The sequence below is a fragment of the Jaculus jaculus genome, chromosome 9 (assembly GCF_020740685.1).
Source record: "Jaculus jaculus isolate mJacJac1 chromosome 9, mJacJac1.mat.Y.cur, whole genome shotgun sequence".
In the NCBI taxonomy this organism is placed as follows: Eukaryota; Metazoa; Chordata; class Mammalia; order Rodentia; family Dipodidae; genus Jaculus; species Jaculus jaculus.
Window position 1 is genome coordinate 17,724,938 of NC_059110.1, and position 23,054 is coordinate 17,747,991.

A 23,054-nucleotide genomic window follows, 5' to 3' on the forward strand; every position below is an offset into this window, starting at 1 on the left:
TGGGTCCTGGGCATGGAACCTGAATAGTCTCTCAGGCTTCCTCAGGCTCGCCCAGGGAGTGCATTCCATTGCTGAACCATTGTCTCTCCAGCCCTGGTTGATTTATCTAGTCATTCATGTTTCCCCACTCAGTCATTCACTCTGCCCTCATCCTCATTCATCAGGTCTTGACTGAGAGTCAGGGAGATGGCTGCATTTTTATGAGCCCCACACTATGTTTCCTTACTGTGTAAAGCACCTCATCCTAATTGGAACTCTTACACACATTAGTTTGAAAGGACCGAAAAGTCCTTTTAAAGCTAGCTTGCCTTTCTCCTCCCCAGTGGTTGTCAATGACTGTAGGAAGGAGATAGGCTATCCACACTTCACAGCCTCAGTCAGAAGTAAATTCTCTCCCAGTGTCCTTTGTGCGTCTTCCCCTTTGGGAACCCATAGCTATAAATTAAACGGAGGCATGAGTGCCAAATGAATCTCCTTCTGAGACCCCTGGGGAAAGGGCCTGCTTTTCTCAACTGTTCTTTGTGATTTTAAATGGAAAATTCTATGGATATTCTAAAGAGCAGCACTGAACCAGTGCTGGTGGTGAACTTATGTAAAAAAATAGTTCATAGTCAAAGCTAATGCTTGCTTCTTAAATAAAAAACAAGTCAAGAATACCTTCCTGGGGCCAGGGTTCACCCCCCCCCCCCATAAAGACAGATGCAAAAAGTGGTGCAAATGTCTGGAGGTCGTTTGCAGCAGTAAGAGACTTTGGTGCCTTCCCTTCTCCTACATGAGTTCCAGCCAAGACTAATTTAGCAAGATCTGCCTCTAAAAACAAATGGACAAGCAAAAAACAGATAATGGTTTCCCTCCATCCTATTATTTGGACAATTCTTTAGCAATTTTGAGGATTATAAAAGGAATTTAAAGTATTTTCTGGCCTATATTATTTGTTAGATTTTAGGGATTTCTGTGAAGTTTCTGTCAAGACCTTGAAATAAAGAATCACTATTGAGCCTGGCATGGTGGCGCACACCTTTAATCCCAGCACTTGGGAGGCAGAGATGGGAGGATAGCCGTAAGTTCGAGGCCACCATGAGACTACATAGTTTATTCCAGGTCAGTTTGGGCTAGAGTGAGACCCTACTTTGAAAAACCGAAAAAAAAAAAAAAAAAAAAAAGAATTGCCATTGATTAATTAACAATGTCAATGAAGTGGAGAAATGAGTTAGTGTTCATTTCTGTGGGCCCATCAACTTGTATAAGCTTTAGAATCCTTTAAACTCAGATTTTCAATGCCCAGGATGGCCACCTCTGGACATAGGAGCTGTTTGCAGCCCATTCCACAGGGTTAACTAGCAACTGCTAAAGGCCTCATCCGGGGAGAGGGTAGGCCAGGCGTGGCTGGGCTCAAGTCCACAGGAGGTGTTCTTGAAGAAAGCTTTGGTTTATCCCATCATAGCATTGGTCCTCCGACTATGCAAATGGGTGTATCATTAGCTTCCCATGTTCTTTCAATAATTTCTTCTGTTTTATGCTTATTAGAAGTTTTATGATTATACTTCAGCTCCTGCTGGGCTGTTGGCCTAGGGACTTAGGAGTCAGAACCCTCGGTCACTTCTGTGTCTAAGGACAAATTCATACATTGGTCTTTTAGTTCCTGACTTTTCTGATTGCTTGACTGATCTGAGTTCAGTTCTGAGAGATGATCTGTGCTAAAGGTTTTGAGTTTGTGAAACCAGGCTGAAGACCCTGACAACCTTAGGAAAGCAAATGACTCCTTGGCTTTCTTCCTTATTTTTTTTTAAATATTCTATTTATTTATTATTTATTTGTGAGAGAGAGAGAGAGAGGAAGAGACAGGTGGAGAACCAGAGAGAGAATGGGCGCATCAGGTCCTCCAGCCACCGCAAATGAATTCCAGACACATGTGCCACCTTGTGCATCTGGCTTACATGGGTTCTGGGGAACTTAATCTGTGTCCTTAGGCTTCACAGGCAAATGCCTTAACCGCTAAGCCATCTCTCCATCCCTTTTCCTTGTTTTTAATAGAACTTTATTGGAATGACTTGTTTTTATATTTTAAAAATATTTTATTTATTTATTTGAAGGGAGGGGGAGACAGAGAGAAAGAGAGAATGGGCATGCCAGGGCCTCCAGCCACTGTAAATGAACTCCAGACGCGTGCGCCCCCTTGTGCATCTGGCTTTATGTGGGTCCTAGGGAATTAGACCCTGGATCCTTAGGCTTTCTAGGCAAGCGGCTTAACCACTGAGCTCTCTCTCCAGCCCCTTGTTTTTATTTTGTTTTCTATTTTTTTAAATTATTTTTTTCAAGGTAGGATTTCACTCATAGTGAATTCCAGGCTGATCCGGAATTCACTATGTATTGTCAGGGTGGCCTTGAACTCACGGCGATCCTCTTACCTCTGCCTCCTGAGTGTTGGGATTAAAGGCGTGCGCCACCACGCCCGGCTCCTTATTTATTTTTTGATGCAGGGTTTTGCTGCATAGCCCAGGCTGGCCTTGTACTTCCCATCCTCCTGCCTCTGCCTGCCAAGTGCTGAGATGACAGGGGTGAGCCACCACACACACATAAGTGGCATGGAGTGTCGTCCCAGGAGGCTGTACACCCTTTGAGAGCTGGGACCACCTGCCATTGTGGCTACTACTTAGTACAAGTTCACCATACAGGGAATGGACTCAATAAGCACACAGTGAGAGTGTCAATGGAATAATAAGAATCATGTGATTTCTTTGGAGATAAATAAACTTGTAGCAAAGCAAACCTACTAAACTTTGCAAATTGTTTTGATTTTTAAACATTGTTTTCATTATAAACATGTTCATGACACATGGAAGTTAAGGATCTTTCATCTGTTCCCAAACGTTAAATATATTACATCAGATATATTATATGGTTGATGGGAAGCAATTACTTCCTTACTATCTTTTCTTTTGTACCATAGGATTTTGTTGTTGTGTAAGTATAAGATCTTCAAATGAGCCAGGTGTGGTAGTACATGCCTTTAATCCCAGCACTTGGGAAGCAGAAGTAAGAGGATCTCTGTGAGTTCAAGGGCAGCCTGAGACTATATAGTGAATTTCAGGTCAGCCAAGGCTAGAGTGAAACCTTACCTTAAAAGAAAAAAAAAAAATGTTAAAAAAATAAAAGAACTTTAATTTAAAAAAAAAAAATCTTTAAGGGCTGGACAGATAGCTTAGTGGTTAAGGAGTTTGCTTGCAAAGCCAAAGGACCTAGGTTCCATTCCCCAGAACCCACATAAGCCAGATGCACAAGGGGCACATGCATCTGGAGTTTGTCTGCAGTGGCTGGAGGCCCTGGTGTGCCCATTCTCTCTCTCTCTCTCCCTCTTTCTGTCAAATAAATAAAAGTAAAATATTTTTAAAAAAGATCTTCAAAATGATTAGGAGGATTGAAAAATCCTCTTGCATTTGTTAGTAATGTTTAGAAACTAGCTGAATGATCAATAAGCCAGTCCTAAATGAAGACCTTCATTGAGAAATGTGAAAAATAGCACAGGTGAATGTCCATGGTGCCATTGCAGGTCATTTTCAGTATCTCCAAAAGTCTACTAGGAGCTTTAGAGAAGTATGACCAGTGGAGAGATCATACAAGACTTGAATAAGGTTAAGAGAAATAATCGTGGCGAGACTCCTGCTTATATAAGTACAATTCCCGCTAGCTAGCTCCTTCTTTTCACTGTCCTGTGAACTCTGAGAGACAGAGAGAGAGAGAAAGAGAGAAAAGCAGACACTTCACAGCTCAATTCTTGTTTTCTCAAAGTAGAAAACAAAACCAAAAACCACACATTCGACCCCTTTATCTCTTCTGAAAGAAAGAAAAAATCCCTTCCAGTATGAACTACATTTCCAGCTCTGTAACTTGCCATAGTTTAGGACTGCAGCAGAGACATCCAGGGACGGGTTTATTATGGGATAATTAATTGCTGTAAATTAACAACACATCCAAATTAGTATTGGCTTCTGTCAGAGTGACACCGCGTCTCAAAGGGAAGACAGGAAGCTGTGCAGCCTTCATCAGAGGTCAGCTGCTTTCCGTCTTTGTACCAATCGTGGCTTGATAATGAACAGTATACAATCATGTCAAGGCCACATTTTACTATCAGCATCTGTTATGATGGGCTACGTGATATCCTGTCACCTCCTTGAGAGACCCAAGTCTGGGAGAGAAACAACGGGGAGCTGTTTGTGTTAAGGAAAAGAAGAGTTATGGCTGTTTTCATAAAAGAGGGGGAATTGTCAACCTTACTGATTCTAACCTTCTAACCCCCCAACTTTATTTCCTCTTTAGGGCTCCAAGCAGCTGTTTCTTTTGGGAGGACTCTTGGCCACCAGCTGAGCTGAACATGGGGTACTGGAATGTGGGCTTGAAAAGGAATGTGGAGAGACAGCCCCCCCCCCCACACACACACAGAGCCCAGAGCCTGAAGATCCTTTGCCTTCAAGCCAGGCAAGGCAAGAATCCACTCCATCAAGTGGAGTGACCTTTCTCATGTCGTCCCCTTCTGGGACACATTCCTAGTGCAACCCTGTGACCAGGAGCACAGCTGTGATTCAGCGGCCTTGAGACAGCAGCCACCAGCCACAGAACCCCAGGAGAAATAAGACCCATGACAGCCCTGGGAGAGCGCCAGTGTCCTCTCTGCTAAAGACACTGCAGCCATCCTGTTTTTATTTATGTATTTATTTGTAATTTTTGAGATAGGGACTCACTGTAGCCCAGGCTGACCTAGAACTCACTCTGTAGTCCCAGGCTGGCCATCAACGCCAACTTACAGTGACCTTCTTAACCTTGCTGGGGCTAACGGTGTGGGCCAGGCCACCACAAATAACTGTTCTGTTGGCTGAGGATTTTCTACATCATAGTCCTTTTCCTCTTACTCAGGCCATCCATAGTCCTGTGACACCCAGGAACACCGTCTAACTAAATATCACAGTGACACTCACCCTAATAACTAATAACATAGCTTTTGGCCACTGTGTGCATCCATCAAGATGTGAGCCTGGCATTTTGCTATGGTTATGACGAGAGGCATGCCCTATGGATAAAGCTGCCTCCCCTACGTGGTGGGGAGACATTCTCCAGGTCAAGCAGGCAGAGTAAACATGAATTCTAAAACCAGAATGAAGTGAGTGGTTAGTCTGGGATCCTTAGAGACTAAGCTTGCTTCTTGCCCCTACTGGGGAGAGGGACGATTGGCCTAGCCTTGCTAAGGTTTCAGGCCCAGAGCAGGAGGGCAACGGGCTGTGTGGAGGACAGAGTCTAAAGTGATGTGCCATCCTCAGTCCTTGGCTCAGTGCTTCTCTAAGTGTCCTAGTCTGGCCACAGAGAATGGTCTCAAGTGAGCATCTGAGAGGAAGGCTAGAGAGAGGCAGGGTCCCCTGAGGCTGTTTGTCTGTCATAGGAGAGATTCCAAAAGTCTTTGCCAAGTGAGTCCACAGGCGTTTCCATGTGACAAGACTGTTTGTTGCTCATTTCTGTATCTCCCCAGTGGCCAGTGGGCGAGAAAGATCAACACAGTGTCACTCTGGAGAGTTAAGACGAAAACCCGGCTTTAAAGCAGGACTCCAACTTTCCCCGTCACCTCCAATTCTAATTCTCCCATATGATCTGCCAGTTGTAACATCCTGTTTTTACAGGGTGGCCCACATATGGGTTTTACACCATTAGTAGGAATAAAAATAGCACACACGGAGTGCCAACAGACCAGAGAACATAGATTTCTCTAGTTCATGGTTCTTAAGGAAGAAACTGTTTTTTCCTGTTTTGGTTTGGGCTAGTCCAAGAGATGAAAACGCATCACTAAAATGATTGTGTTTAGCTGTAGATGAACCAGTGACATACAGGCCTCTGAGGCATCTACAGGCAATTCTACCAAAACAGGGGAAAAAAAAAATCACAGTGAAATGCAGACTGAGTGTTATAATGTAAGCTCCCTTTTTGTGAGCAAATGCTGAGATAGCCCGTCTCTTAACTTGTATGTCAACTTGCAAACAATAAAACTCATGTACAAAAGTCACAACAATCATGGGGGGACATGAGGGACAGGTGAGAAGGACCAGGGACAGTTGCACACTCCCACTTTGTTTGACCTGGAGAAAGAACTGACAGGACAGATTGAAGCCTTGGTTGTCAGGAGAGAGCTCTTGAAACCACGTGGGCATGAGGCTGTTCCCAGGCTGATTCCATGCTCCTAAGATACGGGCTCCACACACAATCGGAGTCTCAGAAAATATGTTGCCAAGAAAAAAAAAAAGAAAGAAATGGAACTTTGCCCTTTTGGCTTCCCCAAAGAGTGTTTCCATCCAGGTTCCCACTGCAGTAGAGAAGTCATTCTCATATTTTCCCAGCCGTTCTGATTCCTCTGAATCACAATGACTTTATTTTAGCTACTTAATTACAAGAGGAAAATGGTCCCCAAAGAGCAGGCCAAAGGCTAGTCTTAAGGTAAGAGAAAAAAACGTTATTAAAGATAGTAAGAATATAGGGCCAGAGGGATGGCTCAGCAGCTTATGGCATTTGCTTGCAAAGCCTGATGGCCAGGGTTTGATTCCCCTGTGTCCACATAAAGCCAGATGCACAAAGTGGATCTGCGTCTGGAGTTTGTTGGCAGGATATTGATTTTTCTAGGTAGTGTCTCGCTCTAGTCCCAGGCTGACCTGGAATTCACTATGAAGTCTCAAGATGGCCTCTAACTCACAGTGATCCTCCTACCTCTGCCTCCTGAGTGATGGGATTAAAGGCATGTGCCAACATGCCTGGCTACTCAAATAAATAAATATGTGTAAAAAGTAATGGGGTAGATTGTGTAAGTACAACTGTCAAACAAAATTATGTATAAAGGCTGGCAAGATAGAACCCCTAAGATGCTGTGTGTTGAAATACAATATGCATGTTTTTTGACAGTGAAGACGCCTGGTTTGACATATAAGCAAAACTTACTCCTCCCATCATACTTAAAATTTAATCCATGAAAAAAGACCTTTATTTTCAACCTCTTAGTGCTGTTTGTCAACCCTTCACAATTTGCTTGCTGATTAACTGCATGTAATAAGCACAAAGAACTTAAGTAGGTATAGTAAATCCCCAGTAGTCTTAAATTATTTAAAATCTTGAGACATCGAAACAACTAACACACCAAGGAACTAAAAAGGTCCATTGGATTTAAATTTTCCAATTAGATTTAAATTCAGTTTATTTTTATTTTATTTTGTGAGACAGCGATTATGTGCTCCAGGATGGCCTCAAACTCACTGTGTAGCCGAGGATGGCCTTGAACTTCTGATACCCAGCACCCCCCTTCCCCCCCACCCACCGCCGAGAGGTAGGATCTCACTGTAGGCCAGACTGAGCTGGAATTCACTAGGTAGTCTCAGGGTGGACTTGGACTCAAGGCGAGCCTCCTACCTCTGCATCCTGAGTGCTGGGATTTAAGGCGTATACCACCATTCCTGGCTGAACTCCTGATTTTTTTGCTTCCACCTCCCAAGTGCTAAGATTATAGGTGTGCACTACCAGATTCATCTGGGGTGCTGGGGATTGAACTCAGGGCTTTGTGTGTGCTAGGCAAGCTCTCTCTTAACTGAGCTACATCCCTGACCCTAAACTTATAAGGAAATGTAAAGATGCCTTCCAGATACAAGGAAATTGTGCCCTTCATTTTAAACTCTGTCCTCAGTTTATCTGAATACTCATAGTATGCCAATAACTGAGGTGGTTGCTCCCAACATTAATCTGCTGGAATCCTTATACCGGTCCCATGTACAGATGAGAAGGTTGAGATATAATGAAGCTCAGTCAACTTCCCAAGGCCAGAGCTAGTAAGTTCCAGACCCGAGTTTTGAACCCCAGCTCTGAGGCTGCAGATCTGGCCTTCTTAACCAGGAAGCATCTCTACTCTATGAAGCTGGATGATATGTGGCAGCCTCCTCCTATGATCACTGTGAGCCGTTGTAAATTCTGTTCAAATATTCATGCAGAATATAAATATGTGCTCTGAGACTTTACAATGGGCATAGTCCAATAGATTTCTTAGATGTAATTCAAAAGGTCTATAAATTTCAAGTCTTAAAAGTCAAAGGAGATGCCATTTGCCTGGTAGTTTTCATCTCAAAAGCATGCATTTTAGGAAAGTTCTAGAAGGGTGACGCAGCATTTGTACTTGTCTGCTCTTTCAGAGGCACTTGGATTGTTAGAGAACTGTGCAGTCAATCCAGCTGTTCACCTACGTGAGGTGGCTTGTTCAGTGTGACAAGCACTTAGTGGCATGACCGAGATGAGGAAGCAGGGCTCACTTCCCATTCCCCGACTTTTCTGATTATTATTATTATTTTTTTTCTTTTAAGCCCAGAGAGAAGCAATCTTTAACAGAGTGACAGGATTTCAAAGAATTTAGGACTCAATGATTCCATTTCCAGTGGATATTTCTTTCCCCATGATAGGCTTTAAATATTTTACACACTTTTTAGGGCTTACCAAACATAGGTCTATGGAGACTTTGAAATGTTTTATTTGTAAGAGAGGAAAAGAGATTAAAACCATAATCTAAAAAGATGGTGGCTTGGAAAGCACAACTAATGATATGGGAAATTAAATCCTGCCTAGAGGTTTGAAGCTAGTCACTTCTCCTGACCCCAAGTCGGAAGATAGTTTTCTTTCACAGGGGGCGCAGGATCACAGGATATGCCTTTTCTCTTTCTTTAAAGAATATCTCTCCTCCTTATTTGCTCAGCACAGATCAAGTGACATTAAAGCCAGCTGGGGATTTAAATTAAAAATATCTTCCCTTCTATCATGCTGTAAAGCCTTCAGCTCTGGAGCCTGGAAATGTTGCTGGCTGCCCTGGCCCACAGAGACCTTACTTGATGCCAAGCAGGGCATGCGGTCTGAGGAGGTTGTCGCCCACCAGCGGCCTCGGGGGTGGGAAAGTATGCCTACAACTCAGGAAGTCAGCCCTGACGCTGTAAGCTTGATTTTCTATTGCCAGATAGTCAGCTACAAGATTCTGGGTTTTATCACTGTTATTATTAATGTATGGGGAAAAAATGACTTAATTGTAAACCAATGACCTCATCCTAATAACCATGTTCTAAGCGTTTCTAAAGAAAGCTACTCTTTTTTTTTCTTGTTGGTCTTGCCAACTTGCAAATGAAACAGATGACATTAAGACACGATTACTTCATTAGTAATTAGTCCATGAAAACAGTAAGGACTGGAATCTATCCTTCACTTAACTCAGACCACTGACAGTGTGGTGCAATCTCTGGCCCAAAGTCTAAAACACAATACTGTGTTAGGAGCACAGTGAGTCCCAGCCTTTGAACATGAGGGGCTCCTCTCTTTAGTGGATACTGGTTCAGGTTGAAAATGCAAAGAAAAGCAATCGAAGGATCCTTTCCTTCAGTCACAGGAAACTTTGGGCGCTATCTCTCTGGTTCAACTCTAAATTTTCCTGTAGGAAAGAGTAACATTTGAGAATTTTAGAAAATTTATTTTGAGAGAGATAAAGAGGGAGAGAGAGGGCTGGAGAGATGGCTTAGCGGTGAAGCACTTGCCTGTGAAGCCTAAGGACCCCGGTTCGAGGCTCGGTTCCCCAGGTCCCACGTTAGCCAGATGCACAAGGGGGCGCACGCGTCTGGAGTTCGTTTGCAGTGGCTGGTAGCCCTGGCGCGCCCATTCTCTCTCTTTCCCTCTATCTTTCTCTCTGTGTCTGTCACTCTCAAATAAACAAAAATTAAAAAAAAAAAAAAGAGGGAGAGAGAGAGAGAGGAAAAAATAATGGGTATGCCATGGCCTTTGGCCTCTGTGACCGAACTCCAGATGCATGTGCTCCCTCTTCTGCATGCACGACACTGTGCATCTGTCTTGTGTCACGGTATATCTGCCTATGTGGGACCTGGAGATTCGGACATGAGTTCTTAGGCTTTTCAGGCAAGTGCCTTAACCGCTAAGCCATCTCTCCAGCCCAAGAGTAACATTTGGTGCACATCTTCTTTCTTCCTGTGACATGTCAGCAGAGAGCTGATGGGGTCACGAGGCAGCAGTGTGAGGCTGGTGTGTGCACACCACTTAGATGCTGACACCTGCCGCTACCCTTCTGGTGTTGGCATGAGCGCTCACATGTGGATCAAGGCAGGGAGGATGTTTGCTGGCATTCCCTAGGTCTCTTGTCTAAGGAGAAAAATGAATGAAGGTTGGTCTTTGCAGGTAGGAAAAGAGAATAAAGAAGCACTATTTTTCGAATGACAGCGTTACCTAAATTTATTTTTGTTTTATCTTTATTTATTTATTTATTTGAGAGCAACAGACAGACAGAGAGAGAAAGAGGCAGATAGATAGAGAACGGGCCCGCCAGGGCCTCCAGCCACTGCAAACGAACTCCAGACGCGTGCGCCCCCTTGTGCATCTGGCTAACGTGGGACCTGGGGAACCGAGTCTCCGAACCGGGGTCCTTTGGCTTCACAGGCAAGCGCTTAACCGCTAAGCCATCTCTCTAGCCCCCTAAATTTATTTTTATGAGCCAGTTTTGAGCTGATCTACATGTTGTGGCTGAGAGATTGATTATCAAGATCCTGGCCTTTTTTTTTGGCAGATGAAAGTACCAAAGTGATAAAAGACAGATATAACCTTTTAATAAAAAGTATATATTTTAAAAGATAGAGGTGTGGGTACAATAGTTTGCTTGTGATTGATTGGCAAGTCTAAGCAGAACCTGGAGTGAAATTCAAAATGTCAGATACCTGACAGTAAGCTGTGGTAACAGAAAGGAGCCATGTTCCAGGAGGGATGAAAACACCTAGGCAGCTTCCTCCCCACCATGGTCTGGCCTGGTTTCAAGATCATAACTTTGGTCATGGGAGAGCATGGAGCTGGGCCTTCGTGGGAGAGCCAGATTGCAACATCATTTCCTTTGGCCAACATCTGAAGGCTATGTCAAAATCAAAACACTAGAAGGATCACCATATGTGACGTTATCATTGACTTGACCTAAAGGCCAACACGTTCATTTATTTTTACCATCATGAGTTCTGACAGAACAACCCTCACACAAATATGCTTAGACTCCACAGTAAGCCCATAAGTTGACAAGAAGCCCATCTAAATAGACCCCAGTGACCAGAACTGCCGTGATTTAAAATGCTTGTCCCCTAGTAGAACTCACGTTGAAAATTAACTGATATTGTAACATTATTAAAACGTGGGACCTTTTTAGAATGGGTGTTGGGCCCAAAAGGGTATTATGAAAGGATGCCATTAGACTGATATTATAATACTGTTATAAAAGATGAATTCATGGCTTGGAGAGATGGCTTAGTGGTTAAGGCATTTGCCTGCAAAAACCAAAGGACCCAGGTTCAGTTCCCTAGGACCCAGGTAAAGCCAGATGCTCAAGGTGGCACATGCGTTTAGAGTTCATTTGCACTGGCTAGAGGCCTTGGCACACTCATTATTTTTTTCTCTCTCTTTCTATTTCTCTCTCTCAAATAAACTTAAAAAAAGATGAATTCAAATCTGGCTGTGGTGGCGTATGCCTATAATCCCAGCACTTGGGAAGCAGACGTAGGAGGATCACTGTGAGTTCAAGGCCAGTCTGGGTGAATTCTAGATCAGCCTGGGCTAGAGTGAGGCCCTACCTTAAAAAGAACCAACGATGAGTTCAGCCGCATTTGTCTCTTTCTCCTGGCCCTTCTGCCTCCCTGGCAGGTGAGGATCCAGCCTTCTTTCCTTCTAAAGGACTCAGGGAGGAAGGTGTCATGTTGGAAGAAGAGAATGACCTCACCAGACACCAAACCTGATGGCATTTGACCTTAGACTTCCCAGCTCCCAGAACTGTGAGCAAATCGTTTTCTGTCCTTTAAAAATTACCCGGGCTGTGGGGTCATATAGTAACACAAAGTAGATTAGAACAAGAGCGCAAGTCATTTTAACATCCCTGTGGGAGCTGCCATGAGGCCGGACAGACTCACAGGCCACTGAAGTGTTGACACACGCAGCAGCTTCACAGTTTATGTCTCTGTTCCCATCTGACCTCAGCCCCCTCCAGCTTCCTGTAGTCTGCCTGCTCATTTGGGTATAGGATGACATTCCACAGAGTGGCTTAGAGCTAATTCTGCGCATAATCCATATTGATTATTCTCCAACCATCGTTGGATGGAGCTAGAATCAGTAGGAGAGGTATGCAAGGCAGCTCTCTGTAGCTATGACAAAATGTCAGAGATAAAACTTAGAGGGAATCTTCATTTTGGCCTGTGGTTTCAGAGCTTTCAAGCCATGGTTGGCTGGCTCCATTGGTATGGGCGTGTAGGGGGAGAGAGAGAGAGAGAGAGAGAGAGAGAGAGAGAGAGAGAGAGAACACAAAAGCAGAGATAAGATGCCTTTCAAAGCATATCACCAGGAACCTATTTTCTCCAACCACTCAACTGGGCCCTACCACCTTATTAGTCCATTTAGCTAGAAGTCATCCACGGTTGATCCATTGAGGAGGTTAGCGCATACATGATCCAGTCATGTCTCACTATTGCCACTATTTGGAGGGTAAGCTTCCATAAATTCCCTTCCTCCCATAACTGTGTCTGGTCTGGAAGTTCACCCCAGCAGCATGAAGTTGACCGTGACACCACTATCTGCCCGAGTATCCTTCTAGTCTTGGAAATACAGTACTCAGAAAATTCATAGAAATCCCATCTCTCATAAAACTAGGAGTATATGTACCTACTAGGAATGGGTAGATAAGGCATAGTGACCCAAATAGGGTGAAGCTTTTCTATGGTCTATTAGAAGATTAAAAAGTTCTGTGGAAAAAAGAAAGCACTATGGAGTAAAAGTAGGGAAAGGGAATGGCAAGTTTTGAAGTGGGAAGTGTAAATAATATTTAAATAAAGTGATAAGAAAAAAAAACCCACTCAATGATAAGGTTACATTTGAGCAAATTTTGGAAGAAAATATCCATCTGGGGAAGAGCGTTGTAGGCCAGAGACACAAAGAGCTCATAGCAAAGTCACATTGATGCCCGTTGTAGGATGTGATATCCTCAAGGTACCCTCCATTAATGGCATCCATTAGGACTGTGTTGTGAGCCATGTGCAGGGGAGACACGTCCCCATGATCATGAGGCAGGAGCATTCTGGGAACAGAGAGAGAGAGAGAGAGAGAGAGAGAGAGAGAGAGAGAGAGAGAGAAGGGGGATGACAGAAAATAGAGTCACATACTCCAGGCTTTTCCAGTAGCTACATGGGAAGGCCAGCTGGCTATCCAAGGAGTTTTCAGACAGTCCTTCTGCCTTGTCTGCTGATAATAAAACACACTATAAAATAACTAGGCTGTGCCTGGGCTTCCTGGATTTGCTGGTTAATAACTGAGCTCCATGGACGACATAAACAAGCAACATGTCTTTGCATTGTGGATTTTCAATCTTCTAGCTCCCTGATGAATGTGGGAATGAAAGTTCCCACCAGAACCAACACCCATTATAATGTGAATTGGCTATATGATTAGAAAATGTTGAATTTGGCTCTAGAGGATGAAAATACAAATGGAATTGAGGTAATTGATAAGAAATCATGTGGGTAGGTGGTCAGTAAGCTAGTACCTTACACAAGCTAGGCAAAACTCCTAGGAGATATTTGGTAGAGACGAAAAGTAATTTATTATGTGCTATTATTATTAAAAATAAACAGAATAATGGAATAACTGAGGAAGCAAACAAGAACATTATACAAAGTAGAAATGGATAGAAATACTAAGTCACAAGCATTAACTTGGCTACCCTGACTGACAGTTGAGTCATCCCCAAATTAGTCACTACCTACTAGTAACTTTCAATGTTGTCTAGTGTCGTCCTCATATAAACTTTGCTAAAAATGCGAATAAGGGCTAGAGAGATGGCTTATCGGTTAAAGTGCTTGCCTGCAAAGCCTAAGGACCCAAGTTCGACTCTCCAGATCTCAGGTAAGCCAGACTCACAAAGGTGAAGCAAGTGCAATGTTGCACATGCCCACTAGGTGGAGCAAGTGTCTGGTGTTCGATTACAGTGGCTGAGGCCATGGAGTGCCAATTCTCTCCCTCTCTCTCTTTCTAAGAAAACATAAGAAACGCAGATAATATCTCTGTTCAGCAAGCTCATTGGCCAGAGGTCCTTGCCCTTGCATCTTTCTGATAGAATATACATGATATTGGTCCAGGGGCTTTGTGTGTGTGGATTCCATTGTCCAAACTTTACTTCTGTTCCTATGTCCACACCATCAACACAAGGAGCTTGCTTGTTCTAGAATTCTGCCTGAGGGTACTGGACCTGCTTCCACTCCCTCCTCATGCACCAACCCTACTGCTTTTCTCTGTGTGACTTGAATGTGTGTGCACAGGTACACATGTGCATGTGTGTGTACGTGCTTGTGCAGGACAGAGGACGACCTTGGGTGTTATTCTCGGGAACACAGACCAACTTATTTCATTTTTATGAGAGAGAGGGGGAGATAATATTAATGCTCCAGACCTTTAGCCATGGCCATCGAATTCCAGATGCGCATGCCACCTTGTGTGCATGCATGACCTTTTGCATGCATTGCCCTGTGTATCTGGCTTACATGGGCTCTGAGGAGTTGAATATGGGTCCTTAGGCTTTGCAGGCAAGTGCCTTAACTGCTAAGCCATCTGTTGCAGTCAGGTTTGCATTTCTGGTAGTAATCACCCAACCAAGAGCAGCTTGTGGGGAAAAAAAGAGGTTTATTTTGGCTTATAGGTTTGAGGGGGAAGCTCCAAAATGGTAGGGGAAATGATGGCATGAGCAGAGGGTGGACATCACCCCCTTGGCCAACATTAATGGACAATAACAACAGGAGAGTGTGCCAAATACTGGCAAGGGGACACTGGCTAAAACACCCATAAGCCTGCCCCAACAATACAGTGCCTTCAGGAGGCATTAGTCCCCAAATTTCCATCAGCTGGGAACCTAGCATTCAGAACATGAAGTTTGTAGGGGACGCCTGAATCAAACCATCACACCATCTCTCCAACCCTTATTTTAATTTTTGTTTTTTGAGACAGGGGCTTTCCTTGGCTGTTAGCTCACCAATCAGGCTAGACTGGGTGGTCAGTGAACCCCAGGGACCTGCTTGGCTCTTCTTCACCAGCCCTTTGTATCTTTTCCTTTAAAAAAAAATTATTTATTTATTTGGGAAAGAGAGAGAGAGAGAGAGAGAAAGAGAGAGAGAGAGAGAGAAAGAGAGAGAGACAGAGACAGAGAAGAGAGAGAGGAAGAGAGAGAGAGAGAGAGAATGGTCATGAACCGAACCTTTAGCCACTGCAAACAAATTCCAGATACATGTGCCGCCTTGTGCATATGTCTTTACGTGGATCCTGGGGAATTGAACCTGGGTCCTTTGGCTTTATAGGCAATATCCTTAACTGGTAAGCCACCTCTCCATCCCCCCTTTTTATTTTTCTACATTGGCCCAAACATGAGGATTGTACGCAGATCCTCATGTTTGCATGACTGGCCCTTTACCCACATTCCTTCTGTGTGCTTTGAATTAATTTTTGAATTAATTGAAGAGTGCAATTCCGGCATCACCATTTGGTTTGTGTATCTTCTGTTCTCTGTCCTTTGGAATAGTTTGGCAACATTCCCTGCTTGCTACAATTTTCTGTCCATACTCTAGTGCACAGCCCAAGGTGCTAATGAAGTTCCCAACAGGACCTAGCTTGGGCTGTTACTCTTTAAACCTCATGTTCACAATACATGAACAGAAGTCTTTCAGAACACTTGAACAGAAGGAAGTCATCTTAAGTTATTAAAAAAAAATAAGAGCACTTGGGGCTGGAGAGATGGCTTAGTAGTTAAGCGCTTGCCTATGAAACCTTAGGACCCTGGTTCGAGGCTCGATTCCCCAGGACCCAATTTAGCCAGATGCATAAGGGGGTGCACACATCTGTAGTTCGTATGCAGTGGCTGGAAGCTCTGGAACGTCCATTCTCTCTCTCTCTCTCTGCTGCTCTTAAATAAAAATAAACCAAAAAATTATTTTAAAAAACCAAGAGCTCTTGCTTACAATGTCTGTGCATGTTCACTTTGCATTTTTTGCTTACCATGAGCAACATCTCAAAGCTTGACGACTTATCCATTGTGCATTTAGAATAGCGGTTTTAGAGATAACATATAACTAGCCATTTGGAAACACCGAAGGGCATTTTGGGGTGGATAGAAAAACTTCTGAGAGGCAAGGCTTGACTCCTGAGTAGTCCACTGTCTGCATGTGCTATTATCTTCTGCACATAATTGCTAGAAACATGTTTGTACTGGTCTCTGTGAGTAAGTGGGGTGAAATATAAGCAGGCGTGGGTATGACTCACCAGAATATCTACGAGTCAACCATAGGGCTGCTGGACATGTTATTATAGCCTGGAAATTGCTGAGTTCATGCACAATTTAGACATCTGAAACCAAGCACAGATACATATTTTAAAAATTATACACTTTCTAATCAGTTTAACGTGTTCTGTGGAAAGAAATCACCATGGCAAAACAAGAGGTTTAGTTACCTTTTCATAATTGAGTAGGTCAAAAAGGTCACTAAGCAGTTACAGGACTAGGAAATACCTTTTTGATTAGTGATATTTATGTTTCTGATTTTGTCTTTTCTTTCAATGAGTTGATTACATTTGACCAGATTAAGGCATATGATTATGTAAGGTCAGCAATCAAGGTCTGTTAATTAATCTTACAACAGCCCCTCACCTCCAAGCTTCCACCTCTGCTACGCATGCAACAATTTCCTTTAAATATATTGTTCTTTGTAAAATCTGGGTTTAGTTACAGGATTAAAAGAGACACAGGTTACTCTGACACAAGTGGCCCTGAGGTGTGCACCGTTGTTTTCATGAGACATGTGAGCCAAAGTCACATGGTGGAGGAAGACCAGAATGCAAGTGTGGGCAGGCGTTCGTGCATACACTCCCCCGTGGATTCCATTCTACTTTACCTTGGGCCACACACAGCCCAACCCTTTGACAGTGCAGGTTTGAAAGGATTTCAGATGGTAGAGAATAAAATCTTCCAGCTTCTCACTTGGCCTTTGGTCTAGCTCCTGCCCTTTCCTGTCCTCACTTCCTCACCTCTAGCGAACTCAGCCGTTCCCAGAGCTGGGAAAGAATCCTACCACACTTGGTGCTTCTCAGTATTCTGTGTAACATTTTAGTCACCTCTGTATTCCTGCTCTTCCACTGAAATTCATCACGTGAACCACTTGAATCAATTGAAATTTTTCCCCTCACCTTTTGCACTTGATCTTAGCCAAAAGGCCATGAAGCTGGTTTTGTTCATTTTTAGTCAAGACGTTTCAAAGAGACAGTAACTGGGGATGTACGTGATTTGGATGTGCCTTACACTTAGGACCTTGTAACTAAACTAAACTGTTTGAAATAAGTAAACTAAACTTGTCTGAAATAAGAACTTTCACTCTTCTTTCTTGAATTCTCTTTTTTAACCAGCATCTTAAAATATATTCTTTATTTATTGGAGAGAGAGAAAAGAAAGAGAGAGGGAAGGAGGGAGATATATATATATAGAGAGAGAGAGAGAAAATGGTGGGCCAAGGCCTCCAGCTACTGCAAATGAACTCCAGACGCATGTGTCACCTTCTGCATCTGGCTTTATGTAGGTACTGAGGAATCAAACCCTGGTCATTAGGCTTTGAAGGCAAGTACCTTAACTACTAACAATATCTCCAGCCTTTTAGAAACTATTTTTATTTATTTGTTTGCAAGCAGAGAGAAATAGAGAGAAGAGAGGAGAGAGAGAAATAGAAAAAAATGGGCACACAGGGCCTCCAGCCACTGCAAATGAATTGCAAATGCATGCACCACTGTGCATCTGGCTTTATGTGAGTACTGAGGAATCGAACCCAGTGTGTTAGGCTTTGCAGGCAAGTGCCTTAACCACTGAGCCATCTCTCCAGCCCCTCTTTATTCATTTGATAGACCAGATAGATAAATGGAAGGACATTGATGAAATTTTAATTACTCTGACAATTTCTTGCATAATGTTGTTATTGTTTTCTTGTCTAAGCACAGAGTACTATGAAAGCAGAAGTTTTTTTTTTTGTTGTTGTTGTTTTTCCATCCTGGTCCTGGAATCTAGGGCCTAAGTGTATTCTAGGCAAGTACTCTACCACTGAGATTTTTTTAAAAAAATAATTATTATTATTTTTTTTTTTGACAGGGTCTGACTAAGGCGCTCAAGCTGGCTTTGACAGGAGTTGACTCTTGTCCCGTGATATGTTACCAGTGACAGGCACACAGTATATACACTGTGTCTATTTCCCAGAGACATGGGTGGATGTTTGGATGGACAGAAAAAAAGACAAAAGGAAAGGAAAGAGAAAAGATGGGGATTGCCCGAGGGATGGCTCCAACCTGCTTGCAAGTTTCCCAACCTCATGAGATTGCGGGGTTCATCAAGACTGTGGGGCGACAACGCTCAGCTCACACTTCCCCTGTCGCAGCAGCCACGCGTCACCTTCCCTCTGACGCTGTGACTTCCTGTGCAGCATTCCTGTTAGGCCATCTGGTCGTGGCTTGAATAGTTCAGGGGTGAGTAGACCTTAGCGCAAGCAAGACTGGCTTATTTACGAATAAGTTTGTTTGTCATAAAGTTCCCTTTCTATCGAGCTGAGACTCCCTGCTCAGTCATTTAAATCATCGGGGATAATAAAGAATTCACTGAAATCATTTTCCACATGATAACAACATTTAAACCCATGAACACATTTTCTCAGGCTTTATCGTATATTTTATCTTACAGATTAAACAGCACAATGTTTGGCAATCTTTCTCTTGAGGTCCTCTGGACAAGAATTCTGCTTCATATTGAGCCTCAGTAAGGTCAGAATATGGTAAAATAACTGTCAGATAAAAAGAAGACTTCCAGTTTTTTAAACACTTTTTGTTTATTTTTATTTATTTATTTGAGAGCGACAGATAGAGAAAAAGAGGGAGAGAGACAGAGAGAGAGAGAGAACGGGCACACCAGGGCCTCCAGTCACTGCAAATGAACTCCAGATGCATGTGCCACCTTGTGCATCTGGCTTATGTGGATCTTGGGGAATCAAGCCTTGAACTGGGGTCCTTAGGCTTCACAGGCAAGTGCTTAACCACTAAGCTATCTCTCTAGCCCAAGATTTCCATTTTATTTTATTTTTTTGTTGTTTTTTGAGGTAGGGTTTCACTCTAGCCCAGGCTGACCTAGAATTCACTGTGTAGTCTCAGGGTAGCCTCGAATTCATGGCAATCCTCCTACCTCTGTCTCCAGAGTGTTGGGATTAAAGGCGTGCGCCACCACATCCGGCAAGACTTCCATTTTCCAAACTTAGTACAAAGCTATAGTAGTCAATGCTGTGTGACTTAACACAAAGAAGAGATATATAGGGGCCCGGGAGGTAGCTCAGACTAGCATTTGTGAAGCCCTGGGTCCAACTCCAGTAAACACACACACACATACATGCAAAGGTAGACATCTAGAGTCACCAATGGAGAAGAATTAAAAGTCCAGAAATAAACAGGAATAGTCAATTAACTTTTGACAAGGATGTCCAGACAATGAAATGAGTAAGAATTGATATGAAACAGCATTGCCACAGACTGGATATTCATATGATATCCACATGCAAAAGGATGAAGCTAATCATGCCTTGCACCATACACAAAATTAACTCCGCATGGATCATAGACAACATAATACTAAAATTATGAAATTGCTATAAGGAATTCTAGGAGTTAATCTTCACAAGCCTGAGTATGACAAATTGTTCTTAGGTATGATTCCAAAACATAGAGCTTTGTAGCCAGATGTGGTGGAGCACACCTTTAATCCCAGCACTCCGGGAGGCAGAGGTGGGAGGATCACAGTGAGTTCAAGGCCACCCTGAAACAACTTAGTGAATTCCAGGTCAGCCTGGACTAGAGCAAAACCCTACCTTGAAAACCAAAGCAACAAACAAACAAACAAAAAATAGAGCAATGTAAGGAAAAATAAACTAGATTTTATAAAATCACAACCTTTTTGTTGCAAACAGTTGTAAACAAGAAAGTGAAAATATAAGGCACAGAATGGGAGGAAATAGTTGCAACCCATATATCCAATATGGGACTTGTAGCCAAAATAAAAAAAAAAAAAAAGAACTCTTAAAAAATCAGTGATAAGAGGATAAAAATGGAACTTAAAATGGGCAAAGGATCCAAATAGACATTTCTATTCAAAGACATTAGGATTTTCTTTTCTTATTTATTTATTTATTTGAGAGTAACAGACAGAGTGAAAGAGGCAGAGAGTAACAGAGAGAGAGAGAGAGAGAGAGAGAATGGGCACGCCAGGGCCTCCAGCCACTGTTAATGAATTCCAGATGCGTGCACCCCCTTGTGCATCTGGCTAGTGTGGGTCCTGGGGAACTGAGCCTCAAACCGGGGTCCTTAGGCTTCACAGACAAGCGTTTAACTGCTAAGTTATCTCTCCAGCCCTCTTTTTTACTTATTTACTTGAGACAGAGAGTCAGAGAGAATGGGCACACGCCAGGGCCTCTAGTCACTGCCAACCAACTCTAGATGCATGTGCCACTTGTGCATCTGGCTTATATGGGTCCTGGGGGAATCGAAACTGGGTCCTTTGGGTGTGCAGGCAAGTTCCTTAACTGCTAAGCAATTCCTTCAGCCTGACATTAGGTTTTTCAAAGTATAGTCAATGGACATATGAGAGGATCTAAATCATTAGTATTGGGAAAATGCTTAAGGAAGCCTCAGTAAGAAGCCATTGGCCCACTCTGGAACAGTCTAAACAAGGAGGACATAAACAAAGCACCACAGGAATGCAGAGAAACCCATAACCTCCTACATTGCTAATGGCAGGGTAGAATGCTACAGAACTTCAGAGAACGGATCGTTTCTTGATACATTAAGTAGAGTTACCACGCGATTTAGCAACCTGAGGGTATATAGCTAGGGAAAATGAAACACATATTCTCACCCAAAACTTCTAGATGCGCATATATAACAGCCAAAAGGTAAAAATAAATAACCCAAAAGGTCTCTCAACTATGAATGGAATAAGTGAGGAATATCCATCCGGCAAATGAAGATGAACGAAACACTGGCACGTTCTGTAGCAACAACAACAAAATGCTGAGTGAAAGAACGCAGTCCGAGAGACCACACATGATAGCATTCCATTTCCACGGGGTGTTCAGCACAGGTACGGGAAGGACATTAATGGTTGCTTAGGAACTGGATTTGGCAGGTGGGGAATAATTGCTAATGGTTACAAGGCTTTTCTTTAGGCATGAGATTAAGTGTTTTGTGAGTATGAATTATATCTTATCTTTACCTCAGAAAGTCTCTTTGGAAATTGTGACGTCCAACTTCAGCGCAAAATGTTGTTGCAAACTGGCCAGAAATGTTCACTGAGATTTGTTATCTTGCTATTGTCTTTGTAGGTTCACATCACTGACCTGAAATTCACTCTGTAGTCTCAGGGTGGCCTCGAACTCATGGCAATCCTCCTACCTCTGCCTCCGGAGCTCTGGGATTGAACGCGTCTGCCACCACAACCAGCTAGAATGATTTTTGTATCTACATTTCTCTGTAAAGTAGCACCTTCCTTGTTTAAAGCGCTTAATTTAAAAATGTTAGCTGAGGGGCTGGAGAGCTGGCTTGGCAGTTCAGTGTACTTGTTTACAAGCCTGATGGCTCAGGTTCCATATCCTACCACCCAAGCGAAGCCAGTTGCCCAAGGTGGCACATGCATCTGGAATTTGTTTGCAGTGGCAGGTGGCCCTAGGGTGCCATACTTACTCTCTTTCTGTCTGCCTTTTTCTTTCTAAAATAAATTAATAAAAACATTTTAAAAAAATTTAGCTAAATGAATACATTTTAGGCAAGATGAATGTAGTTTATATTAACCTTAGGATAGACATTTCATATGTTATTAATTAACCTTCCCCAAGTCTCCTTTATGTGGAATTTTAAGCCTGGGCAATTGTATCTGGTACTTGGGAAAATATATATATATATTTTTTGTTGTTGTTGTTGTTGTTGTTTTGAGGTAGGGTCTCACTGTAGCTCTGTTTGACCTGGAATTCACTATGTAGTCTCAGAGTGGACTTGATCTCACTGTGATTCTCCTACCTCTGCCTCCCAAGAGCTGGGATTAAAGGTGTGTGCCACCATGTCTGGCATGATAATTCATATTTTTAAAAAGAAAGTTAAAAGCTTTACTTCTACTTAGAAATTTTTCATCTTGTTATAGCCTTCCAGTCATCAGCTATAATTTTCTTGAATATTTTCTCTGTTGTCTGGTATATAGTCTATTTCTACTTGCTTCTCATTACAATCATGCTTTTTCTCTAAGACACCAACAAAAACATTGAACAGGACAGAGCTGAGGTCAAAGACTGATGGAGCATTAAACACTTATCTGAAGACAGACTTGGCTCATGCCTAACTATGCCATGACCTAGTCCCAGCCCCCTTTAGAATCCATTGACTGGAGCTGGTGCCACGTCTTCAATGGGTCATGCTTGGATAGCTCATTGAGAATATTTAAAAACATTTTCTTTGGGGTGTGTGTGTGTGTGTGTGTGTGTGTGCACAGAAACGGGCATTCCATGTTGCAAGTGGAGGTCAGTGGACAACCTTGAGGTGTCCGTTCTCTCCCACCTTCCTTGAGACACAGTCTCTCTTCTCTTGTTTTGGCTGCTGTGTGCTGGACACAGTTGAGGGCCCCAGGCCACTGGAGATTTAAGCAGGCCTGAGCTGTCAGGCATGATGAAGGGCCCCAGGCCACAGGAGGCTGCGGCAGGCCTAGAGTCCAATAATGGTTATCTCACCTTGAGATGGGCAGGAGTGAGGCCACTCCCTCTCTTTGCCTGGGGCACCTGCATGTCCTGATAAGACTTAGGTTTTGGTTTCCCCATGGTCATGTGACCTGCACTCCCACCCTAAACCTGTATGTTAATGAGGGGTCAGCCAGGGGCCTTCACACAGCC